At 34.0% G+C, this 12669-nt stretch overlaps 1 protein-coding gene across 7 annotated transcripts in view; it reads right to left on the reverse strand.

The window, feature by feature from the left end:
• N6AMT1 (N-6 adenine-specific DNA methyltransferase 1) overlaps positions 1 to 12669 on the reverse strand; it is a 494077-nt gene that overhangs the window by 164238 nt on the left and 317170 nt on the right. For 4 of the 7 annotated variants that reach the window (XR_008517487.2, XR_010138800.1, XR_010138797.1 and 1 more), the window contains 2 exons: positions 10269 to 12463; positions 9031 to 9176 (listed from right to left, as the gene is read on the reverse strand). The gene's annotated coding sequence lies outside the window, so the exon portion shown is untranslated. Of the gene's footprint in view, positions 1 to 7344; positions 7748 to 9030; positions 9177 to 10268; positions 12464 to 12669 lie in introns of those variants that run through there. The other 3 variants (XR_008517489.2, XR_008517490.2, XR_010138799.1) reach the window with 3 other exon arrangements.

Below are 12669 nucleotides of genomic sequence, written 5' to 3' on the forward strand. Positions count from 1 at the left end.
ATGTCTGCTCTCACCACTCCTATTCAACATAATACTGGAAGTTCTAGCCAGAGAAGTGAGGCAAGAGAAAGAAATAAAAAGCATGAAAATAGGAAGAGAAATTCAAACTATCTCTCTTTATAGGTGATATAATTCTATGCCTAGAAAACCCAAAGGCTCCAAGATTTGATAATTAACTTCAGCAAAGTTTTAGGATACAAAATCAATGTACAAAATCAGTAGCATTTCTATACAGCAATAATGTCAAAGCTGAGAGTCAAATCAAGAACACAATCCCATTCACAACAGCCACAAGAAGATTAAAATGCCTAGGAATACAGCTAATCAAGGAGGTGAAAGATCTCGGCAATGAAAATTACAAAACACTACTCAAGGAAATCAGAGATGGTACAAACAAATGGAAAAACATTTCATGCTTATGGATAGAAAGAATCAATATTGTTAAAATGACCATACTTCCCAAAGCAAATTATAGATTCAATGCTATTCCTATCAAACTCCCAATGACATTTTTCATAGAATTAGAAAAAAAAATTCTAAAATTTACTTGAAACCAAAACAAGAGACGAAACAGCCAAAGCAATCTTAAGAGAAAAGAACAGAGCTGGAGACATCACACTGCCCAACTTCAAACTATAGTACAAGGCCATAACTAAAACAGCATGGTACTGGTACTAAAACAGACCCATCAACCAATGGAACAGGTTAGAGAACCCAGAAACAAAGCCACAACCCTACAACTATCTGATTTTCAAGAAAGCTGACAATAACAAGCAATGGGGAAAGACTCCCTGTTCAATAATGGTGCTGGGGTAACTGGCTACCCATATGCAGAATATTAAAATTGAACAACTACATTTCACCACATATAAAAATCAACTCAAGATGCATTAAAGACTTAAATGTAAAACCTAAAACAATAAAATCCTGAGTAGAAAACCTAGAAAGTACCATTCTGGTCATCAGCCCTGGTAAGACTTCATGAAGAAAATTTCAAAAGCAGTTGCAACAAAAATAAAAATTGACAAGTGGATTAAGCTAAGGAGCTTCTGCACAGCAAAAGAAACTATCAACAGACAACATATAGAATAAGAAAATATATTTGCAAACTATGCATTCAATAAATATCTAATGTCCAGAATCTGTAAGGAACTTAAACAACTGAACAAGGAAAAAACAAATAATCCCATTAAATGGAAAAAGATATAAACAGACACTTCTCAAAGGAAGACATACATGTGGCCAACAAACATAGGAAAAAAAATGTTCCACGTCACTAATCATCAGAGAAGTACAAATCAAAACCACAATGAGATACCATCTTACACCAATCAGAATAGCTATTATTAAAAAATAAAAAATAAAAAACAGATGCTGGCGAGGCTACAGAGGGAAGCAAATGCTTGTACACTGTTTCTTCCAGCCACTGTAGAAACCAGTCTGGAGATTTCTCAAAGAACTTGAAACAGAACTACCACTGGAACCAGCAACCCCATTACTAGGTATATATGCGGAAGAAAACAAATCATTCTACCAAAAAGACACAGGAACTCACGTATTTATTTCAGCACTATTCACAATAGTAAAGACATGTAATTAACCCAAGTATGCCTCAACAGTGGATTGGATAAAGAAAATATGGTACATATATACCATGGAATCCTGTGCAGCCATAAAAAGAACAAATCACGAGGTCAGGAGATCGAGACCATCCTGGCTAACACGGTGAAACCCTGTCTATACTAAAAATACAAAAAATTAGCCGGGCGAGGTGGTGGGTGCCTGTAATCCCAGCTACTCGGGAGGCTGAGGCAGGAGAATGGCATGAACCCCGGGGGGCAGAGCCTGCAGTGAGCCAAGATTGCGCCACTGCACTCCAGCCTGGGCAACAGCGAGACTCTGTCTCAAAAAAAAAAAAAAAAGGACAAATCATTTTCTTTGCTGTACCATGGATGCAACTGAAGGCCATTATCCTAAGCAAATTATGCAGGAACAGAAAACCAAATATCGCATGTCCTCACTTATAAGTGGGAGCTAATCACTGGGTACTCATGGACACAAAGATGACAACAATAGAACTAACTGGGCAATACTAGAGGGGGAAAGGAGGGATGGTCACAAAAGTTAACAAACTAACTATAGGGTATCATGCTCACTATCTGGATGATGCGATCATTCATAACCCAAGCCCCATCATCTTGCAACATTCCCAGATAACAAACCTGCACATGTACCCCCTGAATCTAAAAGTTTTAAAAAAGAGAAAAACAACAAAACAACAATTGACTTTAAAAAATAAAGACTTTGTGTTTTATCCAAATGATTTTCTTTGTTGTCTTTATTAGATTTTTGATTACTTAGGAAAATTGAACTTTAAAAAAGTTAAGGTTTTTTTACATCTATTTAACTTTATTGCTTTTGCAGTTTTTTAAATTATAACCCTGATTAAATGAGTAACTATTGTTTCACCATGACTTATGATCTTGTTTTGATCAAGTGTTTTAAGCACTTAATAGTGCTTGAAAGTGCATCTTTCATAGGCTTCCCCAATATCAAAATTCAAAATTAAGTATTTTTAACCTAAAGTTAGCTTAGAAACTTTCTTGTTGGTGCCCTGAAGATCTTCAAAGGATGTATGTATTCATTTGTGTAGATAATAAATGATTCATATTATTTAGTAAATTATACGAGAAGTATTATTGTCAGTTACATTTATGGGTATGTTATTGATATAAATGTTCCAAACTTGTATGAAAATCTTAAAAATCTGAAATGACATCAGAAATAGTTCTGGTTATTATGTTGTATCCATAAAAAATAACCAAAGTCCCCTGTCAATTGCTAATTAAACTTCCATTAGCTTTTTAACCATTGCTATTTTCAGTCTCTGTCACCCACAGTTATTGTTTTTCTTTTTCAGTAAAAGTATTTGCACTCAGATTGATGGAAAAAAGTCTAACAAGTACACTTAAATATAAGTTTCTAATAACTCTAAGATTTATGAACATAATAAAAATTTTCCAGAACTCTAAGAAAGAAATTAATGGGTTCCTGCAACTGCAAATTAAGATCAAACAAAATTTAAAAATTAATTATATGATATGAAATAACATCTAAAGATAACATTTTTATAACTTTTATTTGAAACATTCTTGATTCTTCGGTGTTCTGTTTTTCACATTTAGGGAAATCTTCTCTCTTAAGCTATCTATTGTTTACATCAGTTTGGCAAAGCACATTTTTATGAACAAAGCTGGAAACATTTGCTTTTTCTCCTTACTTGATCTTCCAAAATTCAAAAGTTATCCATGAGTATTATTTTTTTGGGGGGACAAAATCATTATTTTCATAAGTTTAATAAGAATCTACATTCTTTGTAACAAGATACAATTGGAAACACTGGTTACATTACCAAGGTTTTGATTAAAATGTTATATCTGAGAATGTGCATTGAATGTCTAACTTCAAGAATTCATAACCCTACAGTGAATGAATAAAAACTGTCAATTCCTGGCATGCCCAGAAACCTTAAGACTCTGGGTAGAATCTAAAGTCTGTTTTGCTTTGGCTTTCTAGCCTCTAGAGGCCTCTTAAAAACCTCCTGAGGTTTTTAAATCTGAGATTCCTATGTGATCAATGTAGAGAGAAAAAGTTATGTTCCTAAGACTATACCATACCTATTATTAGACTGTAGCCCTGTGCATCATTTTAAATTTCTTTTTATCTGCCTGTAGGCTGGACCAAATCCTAAATTATTCTAGGTTCCTCTTTCCAACTTTATTTCATAAAATTACTAAAAATGAAAGCTTATGTTTCTGAAGCCCTATTAGCTGAAGCTAGATAAATTTTAAGAGGCTAGTCTTGTGCCTGATGTATGCCTCATACAAAATGTTCACCAAACTGCTTAATGACATAACCAGAGACATTCAAACTGCAAACCAGTATAAGAACTTGACAGCTTCACACTCTAGACAGCTTTTCTCAAGATATCAAAATAAGATTCCACATCATAATGAGACTCTTTCCTCTCTTAATGCCTATCTTTTTCACTTGGCAGGATAATGTTCAATGCTTTTATTCGGTTGCCTGTAAGCCTAAATACTTGGCTTGAAACCATTATGCAAACCGAGATTGTAATATTACCATTAATTTTACTTTGTATTGTCCCTTTTTAAACTTTATATCTATTATTTGTTAAATTTTTGCTGAAGTACAACTCTTAACAGAATAATGCTGGCCCACCACTTTGAGATGATAGTAACAAAATTGAACTTAACAATGGACTCCAAGTAGACTTAGTCTGAGAGCCACATCCCTTCAAACCTCCCTTACTGCTCAAAGGTGGCTAAAAGGGTTTCGACACTGCTTCTAGCTGTCATTCACTCTCTCCATCATGGATCCAGACCAGCAACCAGAGACAGGTTCATCCCAGCACTGAAGAACAATTAAAACCTAACTACAGGATGATTTGCTAGAGATGCTTCTGGGGAAAAATTTTGATCAAAAGAGGAAACATTAAAGTTGTCAGAATCAAAATAGAGTCACCTATGATACATACACACACACACACACACACACACACACACACACTAGAGCTGGGAAATGCCATGAAAGGAGATTTCTCATGCATAAATGGGTGACAAGAATTAGCACAAAGACCCTGCAAAAATTACAATCTAGCAAAAAGGCTATCACAAACCTACACACACAAACACAAATACTTCTATAAAGACATCTGCCCAGCAACTGCTTGTCCAGCCTTGGACTGCAGCCACTCTTTTTGAGACGGAGTCTCACTCTGTAGCCCAGGCTGGAGTGCAGTGGTGCAATCTCAGCTCACTGCAACCTCTGCCTCCTGGGTCCTGGTTCAAGCAATTCTCCTGCCTCAGCCTCCTGAGTAGCTGGGATTACAGGCCTGCACCACCATGCCCCACTAATTTTTGTATTTTTAGTAGAGATGGGGTTTCACCATGATGGCCAGGCTGGTCTTGAAATCTTGACCTCGTGATCTACCCGCCTCGGCCTCCCAAAGTGTGGAGCCACTCTTATTGATCCTTGTGGCCATGGATGGATAATTGTCCCAAAACAGTTATGTAATCCTCCCTATTTTTCCTTTAAAGTACTCTTTCTTTACCTCTCTGCATATACACATAGTTTACCATGGCACACATATTTCCATTGCAAACCTCTATTTTTAAGAAATATAATTTTCTTTCAGAGACCCTCTCTCTTATTCAGGTTGAAAATTCAGCATGCCCTATAGTAAATTGCAAGAAAATCCTTGAACAAAGAGAATCGGTGTGCTTTTATTGAAGGCGGCAAAGAAGCAGGTGTTTCGGGAGACTATTCCTCACCCTGAAGTCAATGGACAGAGAAAAGAACTGGAAGATTTCTCAAGCAGAAATGATCAACAGGCTGAGTTTTGGCACCTGTTTTATGCTTCAAGAAAGAAAAAGAAGGAATTGGTCCAGATATAGGGAACCCAAATGCCAAGCAGTTGAAAGTAGGTAAGTATATGCAGAACCCCCACCCACGTGACAGAGGAACAATGACTTGAGTAGTTAAGTAGAGCACTGTCTCTGCCCCCCCACCCCACCATTTATGGCTTAGGTTGTACTTCTTAATAAACTTGCAGATCACGGAAAAGCCAGAGCTTTAGGTGATGAGGCTGCAGCCAGTACAAGAGGTATTGTCAGAAATCACAAAAAAAAACAAACCAAAAAAACCACAATGGTTATTTCAGCAGGCATAACTGGAAAGTTATAGAGGATATAGTTTCATTTCTTTCTTTGTATAATTTCATGGGATTTAATGTAATGCAATATTAGTCATTTTTACTTTTTTGTATGTGTTCTTTTGTATTTTTAGAAGACAGTTATTAAATTAGTATCATCAGAGTCAGCAAAATAGAACATGAAAAGTGCGATACAAGTATGACGTTTCTACCTTACTGCCATTCCACCATACAAGGCACTCTTCTGAGCTCAATTACTATTTGAGCCACCAAACTCTCTTACTTTGCTCTGTTTCTATTAGTATTTCCATTATTATATTTATTATTATTTATATTACTAATACATAATATAATACATATATGATATAATTTTTAATTTTATATTTTATAACTATAATACAGATAAACAGTATCATATTATTACAAATTAATTATTCTATTTTATTATTGTATCTTATTCAGTCACTTTCCCTTGCTTTGATCTATAATAGCCCTTGCATATTTCAATATCTTATACTCCAAAATATATGCATTTGGGATGAGTTAGATAAATAAGTCCATTTCTATAGGAAATAAAATTTTAGTTTACAAGAATTGAAAAGTTGTTCACTCTCATATGAGTAGAAATCACTCCAGGAAAAAATATGCAACTCACCCTAAAATGTTGCAAGACCTGCCTTTGGCAGTGACTTTTTTTGGTGCTGTGTATTCACTAAATTCTTTGGAGCCCTGTTGTATGGGCCAGAACATTTGGATATGTTTTGATAAGTCAAGCTCAGTGTGACCTCTTATGCTCTCAATTCTTAAGAACATTACTAGCTTAAAATGCCTACAAATATTTTGTAGAAGGGAAGACAAATGGCTGTAAGCAACAAGATAAATAATTACTATTCCAAAACTGAAACTAATCAGGTTGGAAAAGGTAATTTATTGCTCCAAAAATGTGCAAAAGGAGATCACATCAGCATAGATTGATGAAAGTATTATCAAATAATTGAAATATCTTGCATGTGATCATTATTTGGGACACACTGATAGTTTTCAACATGATTTTTTCATATTAACTATCAATGTGTTAATTTATTTCCTTAAATAAAAATTAGTTGCAAAAAGCACCCAGAATGTTATTGGTGATTGATTAGTCAAAAAAAAAAAAAAAAAAAAAGCCCAGTGTTCTTTTTGTCATACAAACAAAATCGGGTTCTCGATGGTCATGGAAGTAGGTAAGGTAAAGCATATAGAATTTAAAAGCTGAAGAGACTGGAAAATTAGAGCTGTCTTCCTGAAACTGAGTACGTTCAGTTGATTTTTGAGGAAGTCATGAAATTTGGGGAAGGTTACTGGGGTGATTTCGAGGAGACCCAGAGAAAAGGTTTAAACACATTTTTATAACTTAAAGAAAATAATCAAAGTATGTTTAATACTGTATCTAAAAGCATAACATTGAAGCCAGACAAGAGTGAATTCAAAACCCAGCTTCCAGGGTTGCTTCTCATTTTTTATCTCATTTATTGCACACGCCAATTTAATGGCAATTGCACATGCCAATTTAATGGCATGTGCAATAAATTAGAGAGAAATGAGAACCAATTAGCTATTAATTTTTATTGTTACATAAAGATGAGTTTTTGTTGTTACATAAACATAAAGATACTTTTTATTATGATAATTAAGAGTCTAAAAAAGATATTGCTATTCATCTATCCGGTGATGTTTTTTATTAAGCCTACATTTAACAACATATTTTCCTTCCAAGGACAAAAACTTAACATTTTACTGCTTCTTTTAACCTTCCCTTTGTTTCTTTTACTCTTAACAAGATAACTTTATTCTTCTCCCTAAAGATGATTAAGCTTTGCAGGATAAATCAGAGAAAGTTCAGCACCTGCTCCCACCGTGATGTGTTTTGCAGCTTCTAAGAGAAAGGAGTACAGGGATACTTGTCCTGGTCACTCTCTGTAACTCCCAGGACAGAGATAGCACCAGCAAGAGTCCCTGTACAATGATCTTCCACTGTGGAAAAAATATATATAAAATAAAATAAAATAAAATAAAAACTGTCTGTATCAGCTGATTCATTCACATGTTTTTACAAAGTAGCAAACATTTATTGAACAACTACTATATGCCAGGACACTGTATAAGGGCAGATGATTAAGTGTGTGTGGGTGTGTGTGTGTGTGTGTAAAACACAGTAACTGTTTTCAAAGTGACTCATGGCCCAAGTTTTGGACAGAAATATGTTTTCAACATGTTACATTATTCAGTTATTTTGACTTTATGTTGCACCCAGGATTTTAATCCACTCGATATGAATGTGGAATATAAAAAAACAATAGCTTTTTATTAATAAAATTAAATTGTGGCATTATTATAAAATACAAGATTGAATTCCTAATGTTTACACTACCTATCTTAAACATTTTGTGAAAACAAGCTAATACAAATTCAATCTCACTAATAAATAAGTTAATAAATTCATTGAAAATTATATAATTATAGAATAAACTGAAAATCTTATCAAAGACTACCTTCAAAAGGCGACAGGTAGTTTCAGAGGTGAATTTCTTCAAATGCTGATACATAATTCTTGTGTTATTTAAGCTATTTTTCATCTTACAGAAAGAAAATAAATTCTTTATGTAAAATCATATTAGTAACACAAAAACACAAAAACTATAGACAGTCATCACTGAGTATGGGTTTTTAAATCCTAAGTAAAATATCTGTAAATAGAATCTTGTAGTAAAACTTATAATTTGTCAGAATTGTAAATCAAAAGAAAAAAATTATATGCTCCTAGTAGGAACTGAAAACTTAATTCGTAAAATTTAGCTTCCATTCTTAGTTATATTTTTTGGAAAAAAATCTATATATAATATGAAAATAAATATCCACACATATATAAATAAAATAAAGTCATGCCTAATGGTGAGATTAAAACATTAATCTTACTAAATTCAGCAAATGGCAAAGATGCCTATAATTTTTATTATTATTCAACATTTTCCTACAAATGTTAAATGCTATATTTCCTAGCCAATGAAATATAGCATTAAAAAATAAATGAGATTTAAAAATATTAAAGAGCAGAAGGAAGCACCATTGCAATTATCAATGATACAATTATATATCTACAAGCCGCAACTGAAAATCAATGAAAAATAGTAAGCTCAGAATGGTGACAAAAAGTAAACTTAAAATAGCTATAAATCAGCAGTCAGTTGGAGCGTCCCAGTCTCTTGAAATTCAGTTAAAATGAGCCATTTTATGCACTGTTGAAGCTCAAAGCTTACCTCAGTTCCTTTTTAACTTCTAAGAGGTTTATGTTCTCATCCTCACATTTGACCCTGGGCTCTTGTTTTTGTATATGCTGCGTTTCTTTCCTTACTATATCATTTTACTTCAGTCTGAAGATCACAGGAAATATTGAATATATAGGCTTTAAAATAGAAGTGTGCACAGAAACATAATTTATGAATTTACTCATTTTTCATCCATGCAAAAATCAGATAACATTTATAAAACTGTTAAATAAAAAAGGAAAACATAATCTCTCTTCAATTTTTGACTACTTATTGCAGGATAAATGATATAATATTTAAAATTGAAATAGGAGGTCTCTTGTTCCTCATTTGGTAGAGTGCTTATTTTATAAGTTTTAAATTTACTGAAATGAAGGAAATTGTCAACTCTATTAAAGAAATACTCATGCTATTGGAATCTTTGTAAAACAAGATTTCTCTTTTATATCTCTTGGAAATTCTTACTGCAGATATGAGAAATATTTGAATTGAGTGTTTAAGCTGTAAATAATGTGATCATCATTTCAAGATCACATTAATATTAATTCAGTGTTACAAAACCATGTATTTTCTTCATTTTTATTTCACTTCAGTTATCCTAACAAACTGATATGCCTAGCTCAGCATTCCTTGATAAGCTGTGAATATTTTAAATTACTAAAACTATACTTAAAATGTCTTCTACAGAATACAGGGCAGAGATTAATTCTTGGGAAGAATATCCTAAGGGAAAAAATATTGCTTAAAGTAGTTCTTATAGAAGAAATACTTTTGAGTAGATCTTTTAAAAGATTTTAATTAATTTAAAATCCAGTAATTAACCAGAAAAAAATATTTGAAAATGATGCAACATAAGTTTTAAGCCCAAAGCTCATTTAAAAAATTTTAATTTTCTTTTAAGACTCTCTCTTTTTAGTTACTATTGGGTTGATTCTGTGTGTCTGATATCAACCCTGTGTTCTTTGATCTGGACAAATTCTTCAAGCTAGTTAACTAGTCACTATTCAGGACAGTAACACAAAGAGAAAGAGAAAATAACTGACATTTACTGAGTACTTACTTAACAATTGGGCTTCTACCAAGCACTTTTACATATATATTTTTATCCACATGGTCATAGAGCACTGAGCCTAAGAAACCTGGATAAGATTAGGTGAAGCCAGAGTACAAAATAGGTATCAATAGATATAATGAGATTTATTATAAGGTATTATAAGGTATGGGCTCACATGATTATGAAGGCAGAGAAGCACCATGATCTGCATTCCACAAGCTGGAGACCCACAAAAGCCAGTGGTATAATCTGAAGGCCTAAGAGTTGAGGAGAGAGCAGGAGAAGACCAATGGCCCAGTTCAAGCAGTCAGGCGGAGAGTGAATTTAACCTTCTTTCTCCTCTTTGTTCCATTTAGGCCCTTGACCAGTTGGTTGATGCCAGTGGTGGACTGAGTAAGGCAGATGGCTCTGTTTCACTCTGCTTTTACCCAGTCCACCAATTCAAATACTACTCAGTTTCAAAAAGACTTTTATAGATATACCAGAAATACTGCTCGACCAGCTATCTGGGCATCCTGTGGCCCAGGCAAGTTGATATGTAAAATTAACCATCACAATCACTGTGGATTTTTTTTTTGTCTTTTTAATTGAGGTATTATTTACATCCAATAAAATGCACAGTTCTTTAATATATAGTTCAATAAATTTTGACAAATGTATATCCCCACACAACTACCACCCAATGAAGACACAGACATTTCCATCAACCTAGAGTTTCCTTTCTTCCTTTTTCCAGTCTATCTCACTCTATACTGCCTCAGAGGTGGTTGCCTCTGTTTTTATTTCTGTAATGTTACATAAAGAGAACCACATAGTATGTTCTCCGTGTTTGTTCTTTCACTCAACATAAAGTTTCTGAAATGCATCCATGTTGTTCCACATATAGGCAGCTTGTTCCTTTTATCATTGAGTGGTACCCTTTGTATGATCATACCACACATTGTTTAATTATTCACCAGTTGATTGATAATTGGATTTTTTTCCATTTGGGGTTATCATGAACAAAATTGTAATGAGCATTCTTGGATAAATTTTTTATGAGTATATGTTTTCATTGATCTCATATAAATACATAGGAAAAGAATCTCTGGGTCATATTGTAAATATATATTTAATGTTATAAGAAACTGCCAAACTATTGCCCCAAGTGTTTGTACCATTTTATTCCCCAACCAGCATATATGAGTTCCAGTTGCTCCACGACTCTGTCAACAGTACTGTCAGACCTTTTCATTTCAGCCTTTCTTGTGGGTAAGTGCTATCTCATTGTAGTCTTCAGGAAAATACATTTCTTTGAACACTAATGATATTGACTTCCTTTCCATGAGTTTATTGGCCATTCATAAATTTCTCTTGTGAAGTATCTCTTTCAGTTTTTTTCCCTATTTTAAATTAGGTTTGTCTTTTATTATTGAGATTTGGAGTTTTTAAAATATTCTTAATACAAGTTATTTGCCAGATATATGTATTTTTAATATTTTTCTCAATCTGTCTTATCCCCATTTTCTTAACGATGTCTTTGATAGAATTTTAATTTTTATAAAATTCAATTTATAATTTTTTATGGTTTCTCTTTATTCATCCCATTTAAGAAATCTTTATGCCATGATTATGAAGATGCACTCTAATGTTTTTTCCCAGAAGCTCTGTAGGCTTAGCTTTTACCTTTTTGGGTTTTGTTTTGTTTTGTTTTGTTTTTTGAGATGGAGTCCCACTCATGTCACCCAGGCTGGAGTACAATGGTGCAATCTCGGCTCACTGCAACCTCCACCTCCTGGGTTCAAGCAATTCCCCTGTCTCCACCTCTCGAGTAGCTGGGATTGGAGGTGCTCGCCACCATGCCTGGCTAATTTTCATATTTTTAGTAAAGACAGGGTTTCACTATGTTAGCCAGGCTGGTCTCGAACTCCTGACCTCAAGTGATCCACCCGCCTCAGCTTCCCAAAGTGCTGGGATTACAGGCGTGAGCCACCGCGCCCAGCCCTAGCTTTTTGGTCTATGATTCCTCCCAAATTAATTTCTGTGAACCATTACCCTAAGATGCTGAGATTTAATGTCCAGAATCTCATTTGTTTACCTTTGAAAATTAAGAAACCCTGGCACAGTGTTGACTGGAGCCACTTACCTTAATAGAAAGTAAAACTCACATATATCCATAATGAAAAGCAGAGACCAGCACAACCATAGTCACTTGACAGTTTAAAAATCTTAGGCCTTAAAAATCCAAGGCCAGGATCTTCTCAACTCAGGCCCACTCACTTACTCCACAACATACTTCTTCTCTTCCTCAGCATCTACTACTTGTGCTGGGACCTTGGTCTTCCCATTGTTCATGTCATTCTTTTCCTCACAGTTCCCATTCTTTTCTCCCTGAAATAAAGAAATTTCAAAACATACTATGTTTCATGAAAAAGACAAAAATGTAAAATTACCTTCAGGAAGATGTATTTTGATATAAGTTTTCTTTATCCATAAGACATTAATAGATTTGCAATAAGCATTGATATTCTGGGAAATGAAACACCCTTGTTTTGCCCACCTGACAACTTTTTATTTCCAAAACCCAGGACCCATCC

This window comes from Pongo abelii, chromosome 22 (assembly GCF_028885655.2).
Source record: "Pongo abelii isolate AG06213 chromosome 22, NHGRI_mPonAbe1-v2.0_pri, whole genome shotgun sequence".
NCBI classification, from domain to species: domain Eukaryota; kingdom Metazoa; phylum Chordata; class Mammalia; order Primates; family Hominidae; genus Pongo; species Pongo abelii.